This window comes from Lonchura striata, chromosome 14 (genome assembly GCF_050655825.1).
Source record: "Lonchura striata isolate lonStrDom1 chromosome 14, ASM5065582v1, whole genome shotgun sequence".
Classification (NCBI taxonomy): Eukaryota; Metazoa; Chordata; class Aves; order Passeriformes; family Estrildidae; genus Lonchura; species Lonchura striata.
This window is the reverse complement of record NC_140716.1, coordinates 6,628,518-6,656,358: the sequence shown is the minus strand read 5'-3', so window position 1 is coordinate 6,656,358 and position 27,841 is coordinate 6,628,518. Positions and strand designations below refer to the sequence as shown.

At 42.0% G+C, this 27,841-nt stretch overlaps 2 long non-coding RNA genes across 2 annotated transcripts in view; one reads left to right on the top strand and one right to left on the bottom strand.

The window, feature by feature from the left end:
• LOC146766070 (uncharacterized) overlaps positions 1-27,841 on the top strand; it is a 255,124-nt gene that overhangs the window by 166,203 nt on the left and 61,080 nt on the right. The gene's annotated exons all lie outside the window — the stretch shown is intronic.
• LOC146766071 (uncharacterized) lies at positions 181-26,027 on the bottom strand. The gene is made up of 4 exons (XR_014958402.1): positions 24,836-26,027; positions 22,892-22,995; positions 5,029-5,158; positions 181-4,941 (listed from the first exon to the last, which is right to left on the bottom strand). It is a non-coding gene; the product is annotated as an uncharacterized LOC146766071 (long non-coding RNA).

Sequence of the window (27,841 nt, the reverse complement as noted above, 5' to 3'; positions counted from 1 at the left end):
TTCATTTCTGTGTGACCCAGTGTAAATGGTAATTTAGGAATGGATTCAGGTCTTTTATGATGCAGGGCTATAGTGTACCCACGTTAATTAGGGGATCTGTACCTACAAGTGGGTGACAGTGTCTGAAAGGTGCTGGGTAGATTCCAGCACCTGATACCTGAGCCAGTTTAGGATGGCTCAGGTCTCCTTCACAGAGATCTTGAGAACTTGCTATTTCAGTGTTCAAGCAAAGATGTTCAAAGCTGAATGCCTCAAGATGAAAAGTCATCAATTACCAGGTTCCTAGGGCAATGTTCCATCCTTCACCAGGTGCTGTACATTGCTGGACCTTTGTTGTGCCAAGCCAACATTTAATGAACTTCTTATTGACCTTCTGTTGAGCAAAACTGTGGCCCTCCTCAATGAGCTGCAAAGATTTTTGCATATCTGACTAAACCTGTGCATGTCATCTGTGTAAAGAAGTCACATATGCCACAGAGTCTGCTGCTCTTCACAGGCACAGAAGGGTGGGGCATGCCTGGTGTGACTTGTTCTGCATGCAAAAGTTCCTGCCTGAAGGAGCATCGACAGGAATCCCACCAAGGTCAAGCCCAATGATCTTGGCTTGTGTCAGGATTGACAAAACTCCACAGTGCTAATGGCAGGTTAGGATGCTAAATTGTATTTTATCTCAATCTGTCTCCCTCTGCCTCATGAATAAATGTTTTCATGGGCATCAGCATTATTTTAATACTGTGCGGCAACAGAAATGTTTTTAGTTTTTGAATAGTGTTCTGAAATCTCCCAGTAGTACCACAGCTCTTGACAAGATTGTTTCCATTCACTCTTTTCTAATGCCTTGGGATGTTTTTATTTTTATTTTTTTTTCAATCAATGGGACACTTACCCCATCTGAATTCTCTCATTTTTTAGAGATGAACATAATCCCTTTCCCTCTCTTCTCTTCCCACCCACCCTGCCTCCCTGAAGGTCATTCCTACCTTTATGAAACACATCCCAGCTTTTGTTTTCAATTCTGTGTGAACAAAACTGTGACAGCACTGGGACACCCAAGTGACCACAACATCCCAGGCTATTGGCTGATGTTCAAGTGCAGGATGACACATGTCGATCCAAGTGCAGAGGCAGTAAAAGAATAAAGGATATGAAGTTATTAACATTGTAATCAAGTAATCAATTAATTGGCAGAAGTGAATCTTGCACCTTTTCTTAGGTTTCTTTGCCCCTTTCTTTCTTCAAAAAATTAAACCAGTGCAATGAAGAGAATTTTCTGTCCCTTTCTCTCTCTCTGAGTACTTAAGTACAATCTTTGTTTCATTTTTCCTAATAGAACTCCCCACAAAGCAAAGTAATTATTGATAATATTCTGCATTTTCAGTCAGTCTTCTGCAGATTTGGAAAGTTTAGTAAGTGGACCCAGTTTAACCTTTGGGCTGTTCTGCTGCCAGCATACAGATGACACCCCTGGACAAAGCCATTCTGCAGTTCTTACAGGCACCTTTTAATGTCCATTCTCATGGCAGCAGGGATCACTGTCCAGCCTCTGAATGGAAGGGTCACCTGGGTGCTAGAAAAATCTAAATATTAATACTGGGAAGTAAGGGCAGTGGTTCTAGTTGTGTTATACCCATCAGTATGAGTCCTGCCTGCCCTAAGCACATTCTCTGTTTGTCACGATTTATTTGAATATTGATTGCAATTATACAATTAGCATATTTACCCTATGCACATAATTATACATAGTTACTGTAATCATGATAGGAAAAGAAAAAGCCTATTTTTAATAAGTCCCAATGAAATTCAGATGAGAAACTCGGCATTAAAAGAACATTAAGTACTTGATACAACACTGAAATGATTCATATTGAAATGCCACAGAAGAATATGGGGCTGCCAGAGAGCTGCTGCATTTAAGTATTCAGATATTAATTTTCCAGTGTGAATTTCCTTGGCTGAGTGTAGTACATGGAAAACTTCTTTTGGGAAATAAATTCATGTGCAGTGACTAACAAATTTGTATACATATTATACAAATATATACGAAAGAGGGTGTATTCAGGTGTTCTGAAAGTTGTATTCCTTAACTCTGACAAGGCCAAAGCATGGCTGGGTGAAGCAGTGCAACAACTCAGACCTGCTGCTGCAAGAAAGAGCAAACTTCCTCTGCTAACATTGTACCCTTGAAATGGTGTAAATAAATAGCCTAGGGTACCTTTTAATAGTACAATTATCTTTCCTGAGCTAGAAGCTGTCACTGACATTGAATTCTTCCAAGTTTCTGATAGTGGGAATGGCTCTTCCACACTTCCTCGTATTGGGAACAGCACTGTTGTGGAAAAGGTCACATCTAATCACTCCAAAGTACAGCAGGGACAGAGTCATTTAACTGGAAAAGCAAGGTGAGTCTCTGGGGAATTCAAAGGAATGAACACCAGGAAGGTTTTGCCAACATTCACCTTTCCTTTATATTTTTTTTTTAATTAAAAGATTAACTGGTATGGTTTTGAGTCTTCCCATTGTCTGAGGAGCCCTCAGTGAACTACTGGGAAGAGAGTAGATGCAACATAGATGTTCTGGAAAGAACATCTGTGAGAAAGAATTTATGCTAAAGTTGTGCTTCACAGCTGAAATGCTTTATTTTGAGGTTATAGCTGAGTTTCTTTTCCAGGAGATAATAACAGGGCAGGAGGGAACACTGAGAGGTCCCATAGCCGGGTCTGCCCCAGGGCAGACTCAGCTTGAGCTGAATAGGGCATGACACAAATTGTACAGCCTGTTCTTGAGAACCTTCTGTGACAAAGAGCCGGCAACTTCTGTGAATAATCCACTTCTGGGCTTCATTAAAATTGGTTTTAGAAAGATATCCTTACCATCAAGGTCAGATACACCACTGCTATTTAAACTTGGTATTACTTGTCCCTTACTTTGTGAATCGACCTCAAAAACCTTGGTTATGCCTCCCATGAGGATGGAAGGTACAAAATCATCATGGAAGGAGCTGATAATGGTACTGGTTACAGAACAAGTTATGGGCAGGGTTTTGGCTTAGGTTTGAGAGAGTCAAAGAGCCTGGTGTTCCAGAAACACTGGGACAGGAAAAGGAATGCCAACATGATCCCAGGAAATCCCCAACATTGCTGCTCCTACACCTTCCTAATCAGGATCACAACTGGTGATTTTTTCCTTCTCTTTTTTTTTTTTTTTTTTTTTAAATTTCTACCTCTTTTCCTTTATCTCAAATTTCTGCTTCTTTACAGTGCTTTGAGTGAACAGGTTTCATGGAGTGGTGAGGAGGGCCTATTTAGGGCACTTAAACCACATTTTACAACTGTGAATTAGTGGAAATATTTCTGGAAATTCAAAATATTGGTTCTTCAATATATCAGTTTGGAGGTAGGCAAGGCACGCTTCTCTCTTGCTTAAGAAGCTCAGTGAGAAGAGAAAAGTGCTCCATGAATCATTCCTTGCAGAGGGATCTCGATGGTGTAGTCAGATTACTGCCACTCAGATTTATGGGAATGTACCTAAGGTGAAGATGGATATGAGAATTTCACTTAGAAATGCTTCCCAGAGGTGACTTGCATCAACATGCATATGCCAAGTGGACTTAAATCTGTGCTCATGTATGAGTTCTGGGAGATTACAGACTCCCCTCAAATGCAGGGCATAGCTGTGACTAACTTTCACAAGATTTACATGGCTCACCTCCTGTTCTGCATGGCAGACACCTGACACAAGCTGCTGAAAAGTCTCCTGGGTGTTGAACGCAGCGTCTGGGATGCTCCAGGCAGATCATGGGAGTTTTATGGTGACTGCTTTTTGTTGATGCACTGATGAGCAGAGAGCAACCAGCTCTTTCAAAATCTTCCTTTAGGGATTTGTGTTCTTCCTGTGGAAGTGTTAAGCTGAATTCTGTGTTGTGTGTCCAAAGCAAGCTGGCTCAGATATAAATACAAACTGTGCCAGTGTTCTGGTTTTTTATCACAGATCAATCTCCCATAAAGAGAGACAATTCTGAAATAATGTAAAGTCCTGACTAGCACTTTTTAGCAGCTTTTGACTTGTCTCCAAAGCACTGTAGCATCTCGAGTCTATTCCTAAACAAAAAGTTACAAGCTGGTAGCAGCTTGTTCAAAAAACAAAAACACAGACATTGAATGAGAAGCAGTAGTTTTGTACATTTAATTGTACAAATTAAAAGTATTAATTGTAATTAAAAATACACTTTGTGTTCTGTGACTTCGAGGCCAAACATTCACATGCTAAAATGTGAGTTGTATTTTATCAACACTGTTCTGATGTCACCTGTGTTTCAGAGTTATAATTTTAATTGGTCACTAGCCTTGCAGCAGCATAAAATAAATATTTCATGATTCTCATTCATTGACTGATATCTGTTACATTATTAATTTGTGTGTAAATGTGTTGTCTTGTTTGTGTTTGAGAGATTTAGGTGCCCAGAATTGCAGTTTGCCTATTATCTCACTACATAACACTTTTGTCAACTATGTCTATGTTCCAGTGTTTCATCACTGTGAAAGTGCTGCCTGTTTTAAGTGATATATAAGGGATTCTATGTTTTCAGAGAGGAACCCTGCACTTTAGAGAAGAGATGGTTGTGTGACAGGTTGTAGCTTCCCTTGACGAGCCCTAATTTGGACTAAAGTTTAAAGAATAGGAGGTGCTATCCCAGAATCTCAAGGAATGTGTGAAATAACTGGGAGCAGCATCTTCAGCTCTCATAAATTTGTACAACCCTGTAATTGATTCCAGTGCTCACCTTAGCTGGAGGTCTGAATATTGCCTGGTGAGGAGGAGGAGCAGGAGCTCTCAAGGAATTGCTGAGGAGCAGGTGGATATTTTTCGCCAGGCTGCCCAGTGCTCTGAGCAGCCACTGGGGGAACAGCTCTGAAAATGTGCTCCTGCAGGTCTCCAGGAAGACTTGAAGCAGAGAGGTAGAGAGTACATGTGGTTCAGCAGTCAAGCAGAAAAATATATTTAAAAATCACTATTCTGTTTACTGATTACCTTTGGGAGCTCAGGAGAAGTGACGCTTTTACAGAGTAATCAGCAAAAAAAGTTCTGCAGTCTCAGGCAGTTCTGCTGAGTTGATACAATCCTAGAGAAGTTCTTTTTCAGTGCAGGTTTCTTAGATTCCCTATAGGAATAGAAATAAGAGAATCTGAAATCCCTCCTGACCTGATTTTCTGGTTTCATAGTATTTTCCCTCATCCCTAGATTTGGGAGCTGATGGTTAGCTTCTTGCTGCAGCAGATTTCTTGTCAGGAGTGAAGCTGAAGGTGGAACATGGTGTAACTGTGTGTTTCTGTATCAGCCTTGAAAAGAAAATTAAAATTCTTTATGCAAAATTTTTACTTTGCTTGAATTTTAAAGGAACAAGACTCACAACTGAGTCAAATGCAGAGCATTTTCACCCAGATCTGGGTAACTTCAGCTTCTGAGCAATAGTTTCTGTGATTGTGAGATGAAAGGTCAAAATGAGCAAAAAAAGTCAATTTGTTAAGAAAAGATAAGTCTATCTGTCTCCCTATATGCTTATCATTTAGTTTAGTGTCTACATAGTGTCCTTTGAATATTCCCTTTCACTTCCCTGTTTCTAGGGAAGGTTATAGAAAGCCAGATGAGGATTTGGGATTTCTCAGTAAAAGGAGGTGAACCATCCTCCTCTCTGCAGCTCACTTTTCCCACATATAAAGGCAGGTTAACAATGTTTATTTGACAAAGAGCCTTAGGGTTGACTTATTATCTCAAATGTTGTGCAACTGGAAACGCTTTACCTAGTTATATTTTCATTTCTACTACTAGTAATGCCAAAAAAAAAGGGAGCAGTAATAAGGCAGCTGGCATTCACCTTCAGCAGTGCTTCACACCTGACTCTTGGAAGCTTCTCATTCAGCAGCCCAAGAAATGAGGGATCCTATGTTCAGTGATTCCTCCTCTTTGTGGCTTTGCACTCCAGCTGCCAGTGGGACTCAGTGGCTCTGAAACACAGGCAGCAAGAGATGAGAAGTGACCTGTGGCTGTGAAAAATGCAAAAAAGAAAACTTGTGTTATATAAAGGGAAAAAACTGTTTTCCTTCCTCAGCACTCGAAGTCACAGTGATTTGTGGGAGGCTGAAACTGAGGTTCTGACAGGAGAGAAAACCATGACTTCTGTGCTGTGGCCAGATTAAACCTGAGTTTGAAGAACTGTTGAAGCATTTTTATTTCAGGAACATATTTTGGTGTTTTATGTCATAATTATCCTGAAGTAACATCTGAGACTCCCATGAGCACAAGGAAAACTCTCCTGATTAACGTTGATAGGTTGCTTATCCGTTTCCTCCAGGAGTGAATTCCCTGGGCAGAAAAGTCTCTGTAGTCTGTTTTTCTACTGAGACAGGCTGTGTTCTCAGCTGGGAAGGGCCATGGATTTATGCATGTTAAAAGTCCAGCATGAGAGCTGGAAAAGTGCTTTCAAAAACTGGAATTGTGGCCATCTGAATACTTGTTTATGTTTTGTGATTGTTTATAAACATGTAAGAGAGAGCACTGGAGAAAAAAAAAAATAGAGGTTTGGAACTGCTCAGAATAACTTTGTCAAAAAGACTTTTTTAATTACAAAACCATTTTCCCCAATATTTGGAAAATCAATTTTGATGACATTTCTTTTTGTTATAAAAGATTGCTTTGATTGTGTCAAAAGCCTGTTTCATTTTCTGTTGTAGGAGCACTTCTAAAAACTCCAAATGAACATTTTAGCAATGAAGTACAAACATAAAAACGTTCTTAGCAGCTTAAAAAGCTGAAAACCATCCCCCAACACACAGACAGATCTCAAGCCAAAGTGAAAAAAAAAAAAAAACAAAAAAAAAAACCAGAAAATGAATTACTGACATTGCCATTATTGCCTCTGGTAAATATATAGTGCTGGTTTTCAAGGACTAAAAATCTTTTGTTTTGAACTTGCTGTCATTGAGTGATCAGCACAAACAGTGAGCAGAGAGGAGGTTTCTGTGTCAGACAGAGCCCTGGGCTCTGCGTGGCTCGGAAGCATGAGGGACAAGTGGGGCAGGGACCATCCCAGCTCCTGCCACGTTCCTTATCACCAAACACTCTGAGATGTGCACCAAGAGCAAACTCCTTCATTCTCCCTGCTAAATCCTGCAGCCAGGGCTTCCCCTGTGACATCCATCATGCTAAGGAGGAGAAATCAAATCTCTGGGGTCCATGGCATGAAGAAAAGAGAGTTTGTTTCTGACCCTCTCATGCTGCCCATTGCCTGGTGCCACACATCCCAGGGCTGCTGTGGGCAGCTCTGTGCCCACCCTGGGGCTCCTGCTGGGTCCAGTTGCCCTCCTGCCTTTGCTGCCACTGTCCCTTGGCAGTTTTTGGATGGTGGAGCAGATTTGTGCTGTACCACACAACTGTGCTTTGGGTGTGTGGAGCAGATCCTGCCTGGCACCAGCTGGCAGAATTTTGGTTAAGGGAGATCTCTCTGGAGGTTTTTTTCTTCTTGCAGTCAGTCTTTCCTGTGCTGCAGAATTCTGAGGCTTCCTCCCAGTGCTGCAAACCTGCAGATTATTGCAAATTACTTATTTTTAATATAGACTACGCCTCACTCCTGATCCCCTCCCCTCCCATGACACTTTTTCCTTGGGAAGCAGTCCCAGCTGGCGCCCACAGTCTGGTTTTGTCCATTCCTCCATGTACTGGGGGGATTCCTGGTGTGAAAACCTTCTTGTCTCTCTGGCAGCTGTGATAATTTTTCTTTATTTTGTGGGTAGAGCCTTTCTGTCATGCCTTCATCTGAGAATGAGAACCTGAGACTTTCACATGATAAAAAACTTGCTGCTGCAAAATCTTACCAGAAGCAGAGAGTGGCTGTGTAGCTGTTGCACCTGGAGGAGGAGAAGACAGATGCTTTTCTGAGTGTGGGACCTATGTGTCTGCCAGCCATGTGTCCTTTGCTGAGGTTTGCATGCCATGGAATGCAGCAATTTATGGCTGAACATTTCAGAAAAAAGTTCAGCCTGCAATGGCTGCTGAAGCAGTCAGGGTTCTGATCATGATCTCAGAGTCCTGGTGATGGATCCTAGGATGTTTGTAAGAAATGGCTTTAAGTTCCTGAGGAATTTAAGCCTCATATCTTCAACCTACATCAGAAAAAAAGCCTTTCCCAAGTTACCCCAATGCTGTGGCCATGCTGATCCAGAGCATCACCTCTTCTCTCTGTGTCCTCATGAGCAAAGGCATCTAGCCCCCTAAAAAGAAGTTTTATTTCTCCATGGATTTATTCTGGAATAATCATGTCCGAGGTGAAAGACAGCCTGATTTTTACAGAAAGTCCAAATATTGCTGAATGCTAATATTTATAAATGCTCTAGAAATATCTCACTTTATTCTCTGGATCTTACTGACTTGGCTGGAATGTTTGGTATCAGTAAACAGCTGAGGACAGAGTTAGGAAATAGCCTGAGTTTGTACTTTCCTGCCCTTCAGAGGCTGCACTTTTAAAAGGTACAAAATCAGACCCACTTCTCAGTCTAACCTGACCTGTACTAAATCATTAACCACATCAGTCTCATCCCCTCAGTTTGAATATGAGTGGATGCTTACTCATTTCTTAATATAGTTTTGCTCTAAAATGATTCATATTGTTTTATCGTTTTCATAGCACTTTATAGAGACTTGGCAGAGGCCTGGGGGACCTTTGCTCTCTCCAGCTTGTCACTCCAGATGGCTTTGCATTTCTACAGCAGATGAGATGCTCTGGTCATGGCAGTGCAGTTGCCTGCATTTACTAATCCGCTTTGCCAACCTCCCAGACCCTTGTAGGATGCTTCTGTGAACCACATTTGAAGAGTTTGCATTTAAATTGGCTGTTGAAATTCATGATTCATTTTCTTATTTTAATTACTGTCTCTGCTGCAGTCCTAGATAGTTATATACTCTGCTGGAATACTGGGGGGATGTATTTTTGAGTAACACAAAACATCTATAGTAAAAATAAGCAAAAGAACAGTGTCTTCATTTTACTCTTGGTGAACTGAATCTCTGAAAGATGAACTGATTTTCTTCAAGATGCTCAAGGGACTGTCCCAGAATCTGGGACCTCCTTTCTTTGGGGCTTGTGTAACTTCTGGCTTAGAAATTCATGAAACCTTGTGGGATCAGATGCAGAGCAGCAGCCTGAGGAGCTAATCATATGCCTGAGAGTCAGTAAAATGAGATTCCTCACAAGTGCAGTTTCACTTACACAGTGCAAAAATGTTTCTGACTATTAATTTACTTCTCATCTCCACAAGTATATTTGAGTTAAAAGTGGTATGAAATATTGGGTCATTTGCAGCTGGAGTTTGAGCAGTGTTTGGGTCAGCCAGGAAAGCTGTGCTCAGCACATTGAGCCACTGTATTCCAGAAACCCCTTGTTACTGGGTGGCAAACAGGCTTCATATTCATAAAGTGTTGTTTTTCTAAAAAACAGTCCTATACTATTTCTCTAAAATCTACTTATTTAATGCTGAGGCCCTGCTGTGTTTCTATGAGTGTGTCTTTGGGTAATCCTCCAGCTTTTGCCTCAGGCCTTGGCGTATGACAAGTGAAACCACGCTGTGACACTGGTGGTGCCAATTTACTGCTCCTGTTTTGTACTCAAAATAAAGATAGCAAATTGATCCATGCTCTGTTTAGTGGCTTTACTACTTCTGAAGTGCTCCTGTGCCACAGCAGATTGCACCTCATCCCACTCTCAGGACCATTTCCCATTTGCCTGGTCCCTGCAAAGGGTTCAACATCCCGTGCAGGGGTGGGCACGTTGCTCTGCTTTGGCCTCTCTGGGGCTCTTCAAGCCTGTGAAAAGGGAGGAAAAAGGGCTCTTGAATTCCTCCTTTTGCAGGATAAGTCTTGCATAAGCAGTGTTGAGAGCTTGTGAAAGCAGCAGAGCCCTGGTGAGTGATGTGAGCAGATCCTGTCAGCTCTTGTGTCCGTCTGTCTGTCTGTCTGAGCTCCACAGCTCCTGGAGGCACAGCTGAGGGAGTGGACACTGCTGAGAAGCTGTAATAAAAAAGAGACTTCAGTGGCTGAGGCTCTCAGTTATCCTGAGGCTGGTTTTAGGCATTGCAGTGTTTAGAAAGGGGGAATGTGGGTGTTGTGTTCTGTAATATTTGTGCAAAACTTTGTTGGGCCAGCTGGGGCCAGCTGTTGTGCTCTGCAGTGATTCACATTGTAAAAAAATGAATGTTTAGAAATTGGATGTGAGTAAGGCTTCTCCAGGGCTGAGCTACTGCTTGGCCACTTGGCTCTGTGTTTTTGTAGGTCATTGCTGATGCATTGTGAGTTTAAATTTCATGCCAGAATGAATTGCTCACTATTGAAGTCAAAAGAAGAATTTTCAGCTCAAAGTTTCAGGCTATTTTCCCTAGACCTCTCCCAATTAGAGGAAGCCCTAGTTAGATAGAGAGTTAGAAGTGCTCTACAAGTTTTTGCCTGAGTTAAATTACAATTAACCTGGGAATAATGACAACAAAAGAAAGGAAATCTGGATATCTCCAAGAAAGGATGAAGTTGGTGGACAACTCAGACCACTTTTTCAATCCTTTGTTTAGATACTATGGAACCTTTAAGAGGATTTCAATCTGTTGTGTATCAGATGATTCCAAGCAGAGATCATTTATTTGGAAAGCTCCAAAATTCTCATTCTTCATCCCTCCCTTTCTGTGACAGGTGATCCTGCCAGATGATAGGCACATTGACTTCAGTTCCTATGGAAAGGAGAAGGGTTTTAGCCAAGCAGCTCCATATTTCTCTGGCTGTGATCTCTAGCAATGCCAGCACTGCTGGATGGAAGATCGTGGCTGAGCCCAACCCTGCAGTTAAGCACTTAGAAAGTCACAGCCTGTCAGAATAGCATTAGTGTCAATCCCAGCAGCTCGCCCACCTGCTGCCACCTCAGATCATGCCTGCAATATTAACTCATTGCTCCCTCGTAGTGATGAAGGCAGGGTGATCAGCTCCGTGTCAATCAGACTTTCAATCTGAGCTTCTAGCGTGCTTATAAATCATACTACCATTAGCTAAAACAAAGTGGGTGTTTTTTTCTCATGTTTCTCATCTATTTTCCCATCAGAGAGAAATCCAGGATGACACATCCATGCTCCAGGCTCAGAGGTGCTGCAGAGTGGGTTGCAGGAGGCCTTTGGGTTTGGGGGGTGGATGCTCACCAGTCTGTGTCGTGGCTCTCGACCCTGTGCACATTCAGGGGTGACATCCACAGCGCTGCCATTCCTAGAAGAGGATACATCTCCCTGTAGCTAAGCTCTGGGTATTCCTCAGCAGTCCTGCTAATTGCTAATGACAGGGACCTTGGAAGACTCTGAAAGATCACAGTATTTTAATTTGAATTTTTCTCTGAGGAGGGAAGCTGACAGTGAGTGAGCAGTCAGCTCTCTCCAGGCTCCTCCATTGGGAAGAGCGGGTTTTCACCACTCCAGTAAAACATCCAAAGCACTCAAATCTCAGTCAGGATATTGTTTGTTGTATACTTTATGTCTGAGATAAAAGAAAGCAAACTAATTTTAAAATTACATCCTTGGGGGAAGATAAGGATGCCAGACATTGGCTACAAGGAAATCCCTCAGCTACTTGAGCAGTTAAAGGAACCTGAGAGTGATTGTAAAACCAAGTCTCTGTCATGTGCCCGTGTACAACTTTTTAGCTAAAGAAAGACTTTTAAAGGAAATCTAAGCAGCACAGACAATAAACAACACACCATTAAAGCCTGAAAAAGTGTGAATGTTGTTGTTGTGTCAAGGCTTGTGCTTTTGTAGGTATTCTCTGAATTAAACCAGAGTGTGCACCTGAGCATCCCGTGGGGAGCCAGGATGTCAGAGCAATGCTCTGGCTTTTGGCAGCTCAGATCTGGAGCACCTCTAAAATGTGCAGGGACTCTGGGGAGTGGCAACAGGGGTTCATGAGCTGGTTTTACTGTTCTTGATTAGTTTGGTGTCAATTACATAATGATTCTTTTTTTGTACAAATCTAGACTTTTGCCCATTTGGAGAAATTTTGTAGAGCTGTGCTTTAATTTCCATGGTCTGTTAGAAAAATACAGAACAAAATTCTTTTGGTCAAGTTTTCACCAGATTAATTAGAGTTTCTGTTTTGTTTGAGATCACAGTGGTAGTTTGTACAATCTCAGAGCCTGGCCTACTTAGAAATTAAAAAAAAGAAATGTAAAATCTTACTTTTTATCAGAAAGTGTGAATTCATAGTCCCAGCAGCTTTTGTGTGAAAAAAAAAAAAAAAATAGTCTGCTCTGACACAGCACGTAAAGAGACTTCTGATGAAACTGGAGCTGTTTCACCCTCATCACTTCTGCCTTTGTGATACTAAACTTTCTGAAATAACTCTATGCTTTATTTTGACTTAACTTTCTTTGCTTAAGGAATCTGCACGTAAGTGAAAATGGTAGCACTCCTGATTGTTCCAGCCTAATTTGCTGTGTGATTATAGAATCAATTAAAGGGTATTAATGAGAGATATCTGCTGTACTATCTGTTTCATTTTATGGTTATTAGGAAGCAGCTTATGGAAGAGTTACCATAGTCACAACCTAAAAAATAGGGGCAGTCACAAAGCATGTGAGCTAAAATCCTGTATTGCTACATGCATGAAATCCTAGATAAGTGTGACAGGAGTTGACATCTCAGATACAGTTTGACTTCCAATGAGGGACAAGGCTATGATAAGACACAGTGCCTCTGGAGGGGAAAAAGGATTCACTGTGGGAATCATTTTGATTGTTGAAAGAAATCACGGCGCTTCAAAACGATTGTGCTATAACAGCTGTAACATCCAAAGCAAGGATAAACTCCTGGAAAACTACATTTGCAATATTTTCCATTTAACCATTTAATAGAGTCACAGGATGAGTGAGTGGATAAAACACAGGAACTGCCCACAGCAATGACTCCTCTTTTCTGCTCTCCATGTGGTTTACAGGGATGGGGGGATTTCATCCACAGCTTCCCCCCACTGCGACCTGCTGTCTCCCAGTAACCCCAGCTCTTATAACTGCTGACAAGGTTTTCTCTTCTTCTCAAGCCCATGGCAGTCAATGCCATGCAGGAAACCTGCTGCACAGAGCAGAAATACATGGCTGAGAGGGAGTGAGGCTGTTGGGCTTTGTGTGCAATGGCAGCAGTGCTAGTGCTGTTAGCATTCAGGAAAACACAGAATCACAGGATATGATTATGTGAAGGTGCTTTTATTGAGAGCTCTGGGAATCAGAGGTACAGACCCAAATCTGACTCTGACACAGCTTTTGAGCTGAACATATTTTATATTCTATTGTTATATAACTTACATATTAATTATTAAACTTATATTGTTCTATTGTATACATTGACATTAATTTCTCGTGATCTTTCTTAGGCCCCTGACCACAGTTTCTTGTGATTATTCTTATGATCAAACAATAATTATATTTAATTACTAAACAATCATCACATCTAACAATTATATAATTTATCATGTACTAGCTACACAGGTGCAGTTCTAGAAAGGTACAAGGTCTTCATGTAGTTAGGGTACTTATTTTTCTTTTCAGGGCCTACTTAAGCTTAATTTTCCTTTTAACCCTAAATCCCCATGATTTTAAAGCCCTTTTACTATCAGTGCTATCCCTTGTGTCCAGTCCCCTCTGCATGACCACTGAGACCAGGGTATCTGTGGTGTGGCCCCTTTGCCTTTCTGATCTGGCACATCAAGCCTTCAGTGTAGAGAAGCTAAAGGTTACAATACCATATTCATGTGTATAGGCTACAGAGAAAAAAAAAAAACAAAGAAAAGGCAGCTTACACGATGATTGAAATTTTGGTGTTGAAGCTGGTGGGTGACTGACACAGCTAGAAATAATTTGGGCCAATGACATCTGGAGCAGGGTCAGCCTGAGCACGGGCAGGCTGATACATGTGAATACTGCTCAGGAAGCCAAATTAGCAAGTGCTTTTGCATGATCTGTCTTCTGCTGCCTGGGCATTTTCCCACAGTGCTTGGAGCTCTGATTAAGGCAGTCAACCATAAATCACTAGGGCACATGTCAATGAAGCCCTTACGATGCCATTGGGGATAGAGGAATCATATCCTCTTATTGCTTTAATCGTGAGGCTGGAGTCCATTAAAAATCCATTGAAATCTGTGAACTGGTGCTAGTTTTAAACTGGTAATTTATGTCCAGTGGCTATTAGCAGTATTTTTTCCCCCTGCATTTGAACTGTTGCCAACAGCTGCTCTAACTAACCAATGCTATTCATGTTCAGGCTTATGCAGTATAATCTGCTTCACTTTCTGGGTCTGTATCAGCAGGCAGCAGTAAATGGGTATTGTCTGAATCAAAGCCTCTTACAGAAATGTTGCAAACCAAAATGAGAAGACTGGAATAGCACACCATCAGTCCAAAGTATTCCAACCTGGGAATTGATCAGTGGATTTTCTGCCATCATCTTTCAAGCTGCATTTTGGAAGGACTCAGAACAAGCTCAGTGGAATATACCTGATACCCAACATCCACCTACCAGGATGAGCTGTACAATAATAATTAAACAGATGCTTTTAGCAAAAAAGGGTACATTCAGTCTAGGTAATTACTTTGTTGATTTTGGAGTCTGAGTATTTCAGAGGCTCTATATCCTTGTACTCATCTGATTTGCAAAACAAAGTGTTCTGCAGGGGAAGAATTCACACACACAGTATGAGCTCTTCCCCTCCAGTGCTGATGCCTGGTGGCCTTTGAAGATGGGCAGGAATTCTCCCACTTCTAACTGAGCAGAATCAGATTCTACTGAAGGAGTGCAGTTGAAACAGTGCAGAATCAATGTGTATTGTGCTGTTAGTACAGTAAGAAACACTACAGATCAAAAGCAGCAGCAGTGGCACAGCTGGCACCTACATTATTGTATGGACAACTAAACAATGTAGAAGCAAAGACTACTTGGGCAGGTGTATCCTGAGGCTGAGGTGGTTCTGGCAGCATTTGGACAGGGTCAGGACCCATTTAAAGTAATCTGACTTCTCTCCTCTACACCAACTCTTAAACACCGCCAACTCTTTGTGGCAGTTCCCATTTCAGTTTTCTGGCAGAAATGGACTTTGGAGCTCAGAGATCAAGGTTTTCTCATTTACTCGTGGTATTAAATTTTTTTGGAATTCAAACAAAGCAATGCAAAATTCTTTGTTCCCCTCTTAAAGGACATTCCCCAGCTGTGAGGACTGTGGATAATTCAGGTATCACATCATCAGTCAGCACAGGGCCTTTTCCACCCCCCACCCTTGCCTTGCTCTGAGGTCCACTGCCCACCTCCCCGTGGTTCAAGCCTCTGAGCTGCCAGCAAAGCACAGATGTCCCCAGCCAGTGGCACAGGGACAGAGGGGATGGCTCAGGGCATCTGTCCCCAGCTACTCTGTCCATCTGCTCCGGCTCGTGCTCTTAGCAGGTGAGCAGCTACTCCAGGAGCACTGCAAGAGCAGGAAGGAACTGGCACCTGCAGGGTGATGAGATCAGCAGAACGTTGGATGCAAATGTGTGGATCTCAGCTGGGGATCCAGAAAGGGATGTAGGAGCAAATGTCGGAAGCTGTGGCAAGGGATTTGTGCTCTGCATGTGGAAATGATCATCAGAGTGCTGTGGGACTGGCCTGATCAGCCAAGGGCAGGCAAAAAGTAGCCAAAAGAAAATAGGCAAAGGCTCAAATATTTCTAAGCCAAAATGCTGGTCCTTTTTCAAAATGAAATTAATTAATTTCTCCTGGAACTCTACCAAACTATTTATTCTTACTTCTGGTAGCAGCAGCCACAGAGGTAACCAGAAATCTCTAGGTAGTGCAGGTGTTTGCTAGCAAGAGCAGCTGTTACTGTTAGAAAAAACCCAAAAGGTTCCCTTCAGTTTCAGATTCATAACCCAGATGACAAGTTCTGAAATGAATTAAAAAAAAAAAAAAAATCTCCAACAGACACTTCATCAAAACCTGGCTTGGATTTGCTTGCAGGTGTTTTGCTCCTTCTGGGGCTTGGCATGGGATAGCTGTTGAGGGAGCTCTGTTCACCCTTCTGCATGTCCTTTTTTTTTTGACTCACCTTCCATTCAGAAGCCAGTTTCTTTTTTTCTTCATTTTTTTCACTCATTAGTGCAAAGGAAGCAACTGTGCTGCTGCCTCAGCTGCTGCCTCAGCCAGACAAAAATCAGCTTCCTTAGGCAGGTGGAAGGTGTTTGTTTTGTACTGGGAGCTCACTTGGGACAAAGAGTAAACAACAAAAGTAACTTGTTCCCCCCCAAAACCACCTTTGTTAATTTTCTCATGCCAAGGTTCTCCTTTGAAGTGATACAGCTCATTGACTGGACTTGGAGGCATCCACGTAATGCCTCAAAAGACAAAGTTATACTTATGTCAGCAGCATTAGGGAAAGTTAAACTTGTGGATATAGGCAATCCAAACTAAGCCAGGAAGCTTCTGTTTGATTCAGACAGCTTAGAGCTGGCTATCACTGAAGTCTGCCTTTGACAGCTGCAGAACTATTTCCTTTTGATTTTTCATGTACAAAGTCCCATAGTTCAGAAGAGAGGAGCAGGGTTTCATGCATATGACTGAGTGGAGAGAGACAGAAGCATTTGGAAATTATTCAGTGCAAGTTATGATTTGTTCTTACTGCTTTTCTTTTTAGCACCAGAAATCAGTGCTGATGTCATTCCCTTGTTAGTTCCTTAGTTTAGTGAGAATAAAGGACAGCTAAATTGGGACCCTGCAAAATGCAACACCCAGATGGTTGAAAAGGCAAGTGAACAAGGTGCTGAAATGAGAGGCTTTTGTCTTGGGTTTGAAAAAAGAAATAAAAATAATCAAGCTGCATACAAGTAATACACACAACCACAAACGGAAGCGAGGTTCATTTAGAGCCTGAATTTTTCATTCCTTCCCATCAAATCAGGCAGTGCTGCTGTACTTGTGGGTTAAAAACAGGAACAAAGCCAACAGCAAAGCAAGGCAGAGAGAATCAGACCAAACCCAAGTCTCTGTGGCAGTATTTTGGTGCTGGGGGCTGGGAAAGTGCATTTCCCAAATTCTGTGTTGTCAGGGACATTCCAGTGATCCCCTGTACTGACCTCCCAGCCCAAGGACCAGCCCCAGATTATTATTTCTATCCCAGACCCTGGATATTTCATTGAATACATTTTAACCCCTTGACATCACAATGTTTTCACTGCAGAATGTCAGCAGCATTGGCCAGTTAATATTGCAGATATTACAACAGAGGCCAGAGCAACACCTACAGATTGGAGGAGCACTAATCTAATAATTACCAGGCAATTACCCAGCCCCACAAGCCAGGTATGGCTTCTTTAGAAATGCCCCAGGAGGAAATGAAGTGGAGAGGGAATTATTCTAACATATGGCAATTTATCAGTTGCTAACACCACTGAGATTTTGTTAAAAGATTCCCTCAGGGTTCCCTACGACATCATGGATTTATGATTGGTGATGAACATCTCTCTGAGTAGTGCAAACAACATAAAGGATTACAGGCTTTGGGCATTTTCTGAACTGGGATACAAGTGAAACAATTTCCACCATACTGGGTATCTTGTGACAGAAGGCAAAATCTTTGCTGGTGGTCTGTGTGATTGGTAAAATATAATACTATTTGCATAGATAATTTTACACTGGAACTGGAGAGTGTTGGTAGCCAGAAAACCCAGAAGAAATTTGCTCAGTTTGTCTTAAAGATACTTCTTTTGTCAGATTTTTCTCCATTTTCCCAGCAGCACTGGTTACATCAGACATAGCAGCATAACACATAGGTGCTAAAATTAACAATGCTGTGTTGTAAAATCCTCTTTTAAAAAATGGTGACTGGTGGGAACTGCTCATGAATAAAACTGAAAAAGAAGAAGGAGCGAAGCGTCATGGAAATGTTGGCAGAACTGCGCTTTCAAAGTTTAAAATGTGCAAATTGGCTGACAAGCAATATAGATTGCTTTAGGGAGGGCAGGGATCATGTACAGAGGATGTGGTTCTTCAGAAAAGAACAAGACACGAGGTACTAAAACTGCTCTCAGCCTGGCCTAAGGGGTGGGTTCTTGCTGGTTTTGGTCAGGGGTTACACTGCAGGACAGGGTTGAAGGAGGTCCCAGGCTCATCCTGCCTCTGTTTTGGGAAGAAAGCTGCTTTTCCTTTGAAAGGATCATGGCAGTGAGGGCAAGGAAGGAGGGTGGTGCTCCCTGCTGCTCACCTGTGCTGGGAGAGCAAAGTCACTGCTCACTCTAACTGTGGTGATCTTCCTTGCCCACTGCACAGTTTAATTTCTCTTTTTCTCACCACTTGAGAAAAGTTTCTTTGTTTTGTTTCTCTTTGCGTGCACTGGGGTTGGTGAACTGATTCAATATGACAGAATAGCTACAATTGCAAAAAAAACCAGGAAGAATGGCACATTTTTTTCAGGATACTCTGTCCTGTGCTATGATTTATTTGGCATGTTGAAGTATTAATGCTCCTTGTGATGCAGTAACTGACTTTTTGATATGGAGCTTTTGCTAGGAAAAGCATTTTAGGGTGTACAGTGACAGGAGGGTATTGGAAAAGAAGTGGAGGAATTGTCTTTTTAACAAAAACTAGTAAATTCCATCAGTGGAACCTATACACCAGCTGGGCAAAAACAGAGTAAAGGGCAGAATTAGTTTCCAGCTGATGGTGATGAAAATACTGAGAATGTGACATTCATTTGTGTCCTGAACAGTCACCTTGTAGAAGATCACAATCTCATCCAAGCCAGGGTTGGGGCTCCATCTTCCAGAAGGTTTCTCAGTACCAGGCACGTGACATTTCACATACTTTTTGTAAGGGTGGATTTTTCCAGCCTTTCAGACTGTATTACCTTTAGGGGGTCAAAAGCCTTTGATCCCTGGTTGCCCAAACCATCAAAGGAGAAAGGGTAGGGGAAATTAATACAGCCAAGGGTTTCCAAGCCTTTGCTTGTGCTCTTCATTGTTGAAAAGACTTTTCTTGTATTTCTATTTAAACTTCACAATGAATGAAGTTAATTAGACTTAGTTAAGCTGATAACACCACTGCAAGCACCCTAAAACTGAGCCCTCCTTGTCTCTGTCAAAGAAAATCAATATTTTCATTCTTCCATAACCTCATTGCTGTGTTAAGCAACACCAAGCTTGCATTATGCTGAAACTTATGCACATAATTAGAGCTTTGGGAATTTGGAAGTATTTTATCAGTAATTAAAATGAAAGTGTTCAAGAGTAGGGATTTAATTTTTTTTTTTGCATTCTTAATTAAAAAAACAAAACAAAAACAAAAACAAACAACAACAACAACAAAAAAATTAACACAAAACTAAAGCCACCCTAAAAACATAAGTAAAAAATTGACTCTGGATCTAGAAAGACTCCTTTAGGATCTGTCTCTTCCCCATGTCAGTGACACCCTCGTGACTTCATTTCTGACCTTTCTTTGCATGGAAGGACACACACCTGCTTCAGCTTCATTGCCAGAAAGGAGGCAGCAAAAGGCAAAGGTTCCACATGAAACCAGGACAGCACTTGCAGTAAATACCTCACTCCACAAAGACTTGTGGAATCAGGGCCATAATTCCTGGAGGAGGGGAATACCCCTCTTTAGAAGGGAATTAAAGGCTGCACTGTGCACTTCTCACTGTGTTTATTTGCTGGCCCACTTGGGCAAACTGTTTCTGGGGCCAGCAGCTCCATGAAGTTCCCTGAGGAGTGATGGGTTAAGGGAATGTTGGGAAAGGTGCTTTTTCTCATACAGTGCAGCATCTCCTGCTGCCTTTTGGGACAGCAACTGGCTGATGATTTTACTGTTTTGGCAGCAATAGAAATCCTGCCCTGTTTTGGGTAATTCCTATGGAAGGTGGCAAAACACATCCCTCCCTGCACAGCCATCTTCTACCCCTGCCTTTCCCTGCAGCAGCAGGCAAGAGAGGTCAGAGCAGCACAGAACCATACCTGGAGCTGAGTTTTCAGTAAAAATACTGGCAAGAGGTAGAACGAAGTAATCTGACTTGGCCAAACGAAATATTTCTAGTGCTATTCAGAACTGTGCACAATTTCCAGTAATGTTTGTGTTGTGAACCCAAATATCTTGATTTTTAGTAAAAGGATTGTTGTCTGAATGTTGCTAGAATACTGACAGTGCAAAAATTCTTTGGAAAAACAGTGAGAAAACCTGGTGCAACTTAATAGCTTTTACTACAGGTGTGTGTAGTGCAGAGTGGAATAATGAACATTGCCCCAGTTTAAGCATGTGCTGCAAGAGTGAGCAAACAACTCAGGAGGAATTGTAGGGAACTGCCTCCTTGGAAGGAAAGTACCAAAGCTAAAACTCCCATCAACAGCAGCAGTAGGTAAAAGTATTCCTAAGTGCTCGTGAACAAAGGACTTTTTAGGGAAAACTTCAAGTGAAGAGAGTTTTCATCTTATCTATATTCATTCTTGGTTCCGTTTGCTTGCAGTGTTCTCTGTCTTACAAAGGAGATCAGCTTTTGTGGGGACAGCTGGGACTGGGATGGCTTATTTTCAAGTCTCAAATGTCAATGACTAATGCTGATTTACATGCAGATTGCCTCTCAGCTTTATTTTATTTGGTTTTTTATTTATTTCTCAGAAATGCTGTCATTTGCCTCTGAGGAAGAAATCAATGAGAGGGCAATAAGAATGTAATCTTATTGCCAATCAGGAAAAAAAATAAAAATACAGAAATAAAAAAGAGGACAAGAGAAGCATTTCAGCAAATGTATAACTGCTGGTAGTTTTTCCATTCAGGTGTTTGCCAGATGTCAATCTGTGTGAGAAGAATGTATGGTCCTCTAGATCCAGAGCTGCTGTTGAGCTCAGGCTCTGTGTTTAGTCTCTGCTGTTTGAGTTTGCCTTTGAGTTCTTCATTGTTGGTATGAAACAAATCCCATACCATTAACTCTGTTCCCTGACAGCCAAAAATGTGAAATCCTGTAGCTTTCACCATCTGGCTATGAGTAGCAAAGGTATGGTTTTTTTTTTCAATTGAAATCTCTTCTTTCCAGGGTGTTCCAAATTACAGCTCCATGCCTTATTGACAAAATTAATCTCTTGTAGCCTGCACATCTCCTGGATTCAGTGCTGTAATCTGTTTTTTTATTTTCCTCTTCTCTCCAGTCTGTCCCCATCACCTGCTCTCTGGTGCTGGATGCTCTGTGGGGGAGGAATCAGCTTTGCTTTGTGTCTTTACAGTGACTTTGCAATCCTTTCTTCCACACTGAAAAATGTTTATTGCCGGTGATTATTTATAATCAGAAAGAAATAGGCCTAATATTTTTATAAATTTCTTGCTGGACTTGGCAAGTTAGCATTTGGTAAGATTCAGACTTACTAGCAATGAGAAAGCTGCAGGCACAGCCTTTGGAATTGAAATGTCACCCACTACCAGATTTATTTTGCTTGGTAAATTCCAAAATACGATTGCAATGTCACCAGCCCATGTTCGTGTTTAACTTCCACTGGCTTCAATGAAAATTTGGTCCCCAAACTGTTCAGAAGGGGCAAACTGCCGGCCAGAAGTAAATAGGTTCACATAAATACAGCATAAAAACCTTATGTAAATAGGTTTACATAAACATTAGAACAACACAGTCACACTTGTGGTTACCCCAACAGAAAAAACCTGAACATAGAAAGCCTGGTTAGGCTGGGCTAAATGCTTATCTCTCAGGATTTATTTTAGTCACTTATTCTGTGCTCTCATGAGGACTCAGGAGAATCAGGAGATTTATAAATAAGGAGCTGGGACTAGCAGATAAAGTCACTATGACATAGCCCAGCTCTTGGGCATTTATAGTTCAACTGCATTGATTTTTATTCCTTTTATTTTTTTCAATTTGTGTGTCTAAAGACATATGAAATGATCACAAAATGATGGTGACCCTGAAAATCGCTTTCTAATTGTAATGAAAATATCTTATTAAAGATTTATGTGGAGCAAAGAAACAGGTGACAACTATTTCTGATGCTGAGTGAATGTGCCTCAGAACATGTAAACATTACTGATGGGATGAATGTTCCTGAGAATCTTTAATGATTAGAGAATTTTCTTAATTATAGTCAGATATCTAACCACTAATTACTCTGCTAAAGTGTGTTCTGGTAGTAGGAGAAATGCAAAACAAATTTACTTACCTATTAAAATCTTTATGTGTCTATTACTGCCACCAGTCTGTGGCTCCTCAGAAATATAGACTCTTATTGATGGGATCCCAGATGCTAACTAGAATTTAATTTAGTTAAATGGTTTGTAATACAGATTGTATTTCTCCATGGATATACACCAACAGAACAAGATAAAACCATTACCAATTACTCAGGCTTTTTTTTTTTTTTTACCTACTTGCACCCTTCCTTCTTGAATTGTAAATATAAAATATTTACAACGATTTATGTAACATACTACTTTTTTGAGTCAGAAAATCTGCTGCCTATGCTATAAAGTTGCTTTCAAGGCTGTCATTCCAGTTGCAACTGTCCAGCAGTTTATAAGACACTACATCTGGCTCTACTTATCTTTTTAGTAGATTACACTAAAGTGAATCCTTAAGGCTAAACCCTCTAATTTACTAAAACACATGAACATAAAATTACAGCTGTCTCACCAAGACTTTCATTGATTTGGAGAGAACTGGGATTCATTTAAATGGTTCTAAAACTTAGATAAGCAAACTTCTTTCAAATCCATAAGAAAAAAAAAAAAGACAAGTAAAGTACCAAAACCACCCCCAACCTGCCAGGCAGCCCTAATTACTGCTTTATTGATTGGCTCATCAGTGCTTTATTCTTTACCTCCGTGTCTGGTGACAGGATCTCTCCCAGATCCCTTGGCTCCAGTGGCAGCTAGGTGTGCTCCCCAGACTGAGGGACCATCTTGTCAGGAAATGGGATGTTTCCTACAGTTAAATCACATTACAGCTCAGTATTATACATTGTGTAAGATTCACCCCTCTGAAGCTTAGAAGTCTAAAAATTAAATATTTAACTTAAGCTGAAGGCAGGGCAATCATTGACTGCAAAGTGCAAAGAGAACATAGATGGAGACATTAAGACACATTAAATAGTTTTTATGCTAAGAGGTTGCTTCCTTCCTGGCAGGTTTTTTGCTATTAAAAGACCCCATTCTGACTTTCTGCACAGAGTTTGGAGTATTTTCCCTGAAAATGGCATGGGAATATCTTGCAGGAGATGTAGGAGCAGCTCCTCAGGGGACTGGTGTGCATCTATTCAGCTCCACATGTCCTCCCTGCATGGAAGTGCCAAGAGTTTTACCCCAGGTGTGGAACCCCCTCAGCATCCTGAATTGCAACTCACAGAGGCACGGGGCTCGAGAGGAAACATGGAAACCAACACGTAAAACATGGAGAAAAGGGAAGTGAGTTTTCTCTGAAGGCTCAGTCAGGAGCTGTTCAACTCCTTCCCAGGAAATGCCCCCATTTTGCACTCCAAGTCTCATTACCCAGTTCTGTCACCCAGCTTCATGCAGCAAAGTGTTCAGGCATTGCTGCTGCTGCTGAATGTGAGGGAAAACACTAGAATCCAATTAAAAGTCTCCTCAGCATTATTAGAAGCCAAGAACTGGCTTTAAGGAGCAGTTCCAGCAGTTTGCCTGGAATTGTGCTGTATTTCCCAGAGCCAGCCTTCTCCCTGCTGACAGGCCCTGTTTGCATTTCCAAACTATATCTGCCTGTGCACTGAGCAGTTACAAATATGATGCAAGAATTCATGGAAAAAACCTTTCCAGCTCATGTGATAAACAAGCCTAGATGATCAAAATCATAACCAAACCCTCTCTACTCTGACTTTTCCCTTGGGAGAGTGGGTAGGAGAGCAGCACATGGCAGATGTTACTTTGCCTAATGCAGTGCTTCCCATCTCTCAGAACACTCATCTGCACGGCTGGCAGGTGCAGGAGTCTGCCTGCTGCTAATTCTTTCCTGTCTTTCCACTGATAGCACTGGGAAGGGTTGATTATTTCAATGAAGGTGCTTGAGAAGAGATGTTTTGCACTGGGTGGTTTTAGCTTTATGAACTGCTGCAATGTCAGAAAGCAGAGTTTGTCCAAGGATTCTCCGCAGTATTTGTTCCCCAAAGTTGAATTCTCCATCACCAGCATGATAAGTGTGTTTGCCATTCCAGGCATGGAAAGGGAAATCAGAGAAAAATGAAGAGTCAGGAAGATGTATTGCCACTGTTTTTGCTCCCTGGACAGGAGGGCTTGGGGGAACAACTGCTGGGCTTGAGACAAGTCAGCCTGCAGCCTTTCTTCAGCATTACCCACTGCCCATCCACCCTTCCTTTGCCTCAGCCAGGGCTCTATCACCCTCCCAGAAGGAATTTCCTCCTAACACCTAATCTAAATCTTCCTTCCTTCAGTTTAAAGCCATTCCCTCTTGTCCTATCTCCCCACGCCCTTGCCAGCAGCTCCCTCTCGCTGTGTGTGCCCCTGGGGGCTGCTGGCAGCAGCTCTCTGAGCAAACAGGGCTGGTGTGAGCCACAGGACCAGGATTTGGGCACACAGGGTCTGGAATACAGGGTCTGGAACACAGGATTTGAGCACACAGGGTCTGGGCAGACAGGATTTGGGCAGACAGGGTCTGGACACACAGGATTTGTGCAGACAGGGTCTGGACACACAGGATTTGGGCATACAGGATTTGGGCACACAGGGTCTGGAACAGGGGATTTGGACACACAGGATTTGGGCACACAGGATCTAGGCACACAGGGTCTCACCTGCAGCCTGGGACCTTCTCCTCCACCCCTCCAGGGCTACAGGGGAAAAGCAGAACTTCCACCTGGGCAGGAGAGACCTGTTCCTTTCATGCCTTTCTTTTTGGGAGCTCCAATTTTCCCTCCTGTTGCTTCTGTCCATTTCCCCTTTGGCACAGGATGAAAGCTAAAATAGGAACCAAATGTTATTTTCAGACTAAGCCAGGTGCTGTGGGCCTGCCTGGCTGCCCAAATCTTGTTGAAAATGCCACGGAAGTGGTAATCTTGCAATGGTACCATGCACTGCTTCGGTAAAAAATGTTTGAGGATTTATTTATTTAAGTGTGTATTTAAGCCTTTTGCAGAACCAGACCATTTTTAGCTTTACAACTTCCAGTTTTATTGCATTTTTGTAAGTAAATGTCAATAATTTCATTTATGTCTCTTCTGGACAGCTTGATGTGTTCTAAAATAGCCTTAAGGATTTTGGTCTAAAGTTTGCTATCTACATCAGAAGCATTTGAGAAAGCTGCTGAAATCACAGAGAGAAAATGGCCCTAATAATTTGCTAAAGAGATGGTAACTTGTTGGCAGAAGGTGGTGCTGTTACCTGATATTGAAGCAGATAACTGAGTCCCATGTCACTGAACTCCTGCTTAACCAAGTCCCTGAGCAGCAAAGAGATTTTCTTTCCCCCTTCCCCAGCCCCAGATGTGAGAGTGAGCAGACACAGATGAGGTTTCCTGGTCTCTGAGATACAATAATCTTCTTAATTAGAAGGCAGATGGCCACGCCATCGTTCCTCCCAACAGAAAGCAGAATATCAGGTGAACTTTGTTCTTTTGAGAAATAAATGCAGCCACACTGTGCTCTTCACATGCAGAGCCTGACTTCCCTGACACAGACATGTGGCCTGAATTTAACAAAAGCAAAAAATGATTGATATAAGCGACAGCTGACAGATTTTAAAGTGGGGTGGATTTTTTTTTCCACAAGCAGCACACTGTCACACTTGATAATATCAGATGCCAGGAGAGAAAATTTTAAAAATCCAAAGGGAAGTTTTGGTTGGGAAAAGATCTTTTAAGTCCTGCCTGGAGCATTGATAAAATGGTTGGTGCATGAGCTGACAGGTGATGCATAGCAGCGTGTTGGGTGCATGGAGCAATTCACAGGTGTAGCACATAAATCACTCTTTGCCCTTCAGAGTGATTTCAAGCCTCCAAAAATACCTAACATCTTTTAGAAAAGAAAGGATGAAATGCAGCAAATGATAAAATAGATAACAAGTCTCATTTCTGAAGCTTCAGAATATATATAGAGATCATATTTTCAAGCTTTACATCATGATCATAAGAGTCAAAAACTTATTTTGTATTTAATAAAAGATTTTTTTTCAGCTAATCCTATACTTGTGGGACTTTTGACAATGCAGTAAGACAGAGGAGGACATACAAATTGTTATTGCATGTTTTCTCATAAAATATATTTGTTGAGGGGTTTGAAATTGTGAAAATGGAATATTTTACCTACTTCTGGATTAGAATACTCAGAAATTATTGGGTTTTTACTCCACTTACAGTTCCTAATATAGAAAATAGAACATGAGAAAGGCTGTTCCTGCAATAGCTCACTAGAAACTGGTGTCAGAAATTGCAATCTGTGTTCTAAGTTATTTTGCTATATTTTCACGTTTCACAAAGCTGGCAGCTATAAACAGGGGCCAGGGCTGAGAAGAATCCCTGAGGAGCTGCATGGACACAACACTTCAGAGAGACATTTGTACATTTGCCATGTGCATTTTGGGTCATATTTTCAAAATTCTGAAAGCTTGTCTTTGATCCCTTTGTTAGAAGAACTCCATGGATGTAGAAATATCCACTAAATACCTGGAATTTCTAGGGGTACATGCTGGGTTTTAAAAATGTGGATTTTTGGAGCCAAGGCACTCTGCCACACCTTCAGAGAAGAGACACAACTGGTCAGATGCCTCTTAAGATAGAGCTGATATACTGGAAGGTCTTGCAGGATTTTCAGACTTTGAGCAAAAGGCTCTTTTTTTTTTTCCCTCCCCAATTGGATTTCATGGTTGAAACTGGGTGTAAGAATCCTGAGACTAGGGAGCAAATAGCTTTCTATAGAGATTTGAATTACATTTTACACTTGAAAGACCAGCCCAAGCAGAGGGTGAAGTGGCCTGGTGCTGTGTCCCTGTGCCATCCCTGCTCTCTCCCAGGCCATGCAGGTCACATCCCAAGGCACCTGCAGCTCTGCATGGCAGGGCAAGGTGCTGTGAGAAATGAGACTCACTTCCAAAAATGCAAAAGGTTTATTAAAACCTTATCAAAAATATGAGTCAAGAAAACATTACAGTGCCAGGAGCAGAGGATTTTTCCCACCATGTGGTCACCCACACAATGGAGGTTTCCCCTTTTAGCCCTTTTGCCCCTCCCAAAGTTCCATCCAGCGACTCCCTCTTCACTGTTCAGGGGTGGAGATCACTTCCTTAAATCTTCATTGGAGGCCAGCTGTTGCCATAGTAATGAGCCAACCCTCCCAAATGTCCCAAACCCAGGCCACCCCCTGATAACAATGCAAGGGAGATAAAACAGAACTATAAATCTATAAAAATTCTCTTAAGACATACACATGATATTCACCTTTTAATTGTGTGAGCCAACATTACTCATCTATCGTGGTGCTAAAGGGAAAGAAAACATCTAGAGCTGGTGCTGCTCCTCCTTTGGAGGCCTCCTCTGAACAGGTTTTGAAAGTGTATTTTAGCTCTCGTGTGCCCTGTGGTGGAGTGACCCAGCAGAGGTGTGGGTTTGCCACGGGTTCCTTCTCTGCCATGTGCTCGGTGTGGGTCAGCAGCGCCTTCCCCTGCAGCTCCTCTGCTCTCAACCATCCTCACCCTGCTGGGCTGCTTGAAGCCTGGGCCATGGGCTGTGCCCCTTCTCCAGGTGAACCTCCAGCAGTTTTCCACAGCTGCAGCTGGCTTTGGAAACAAGTGGAGAGGGCTTCAGGTGC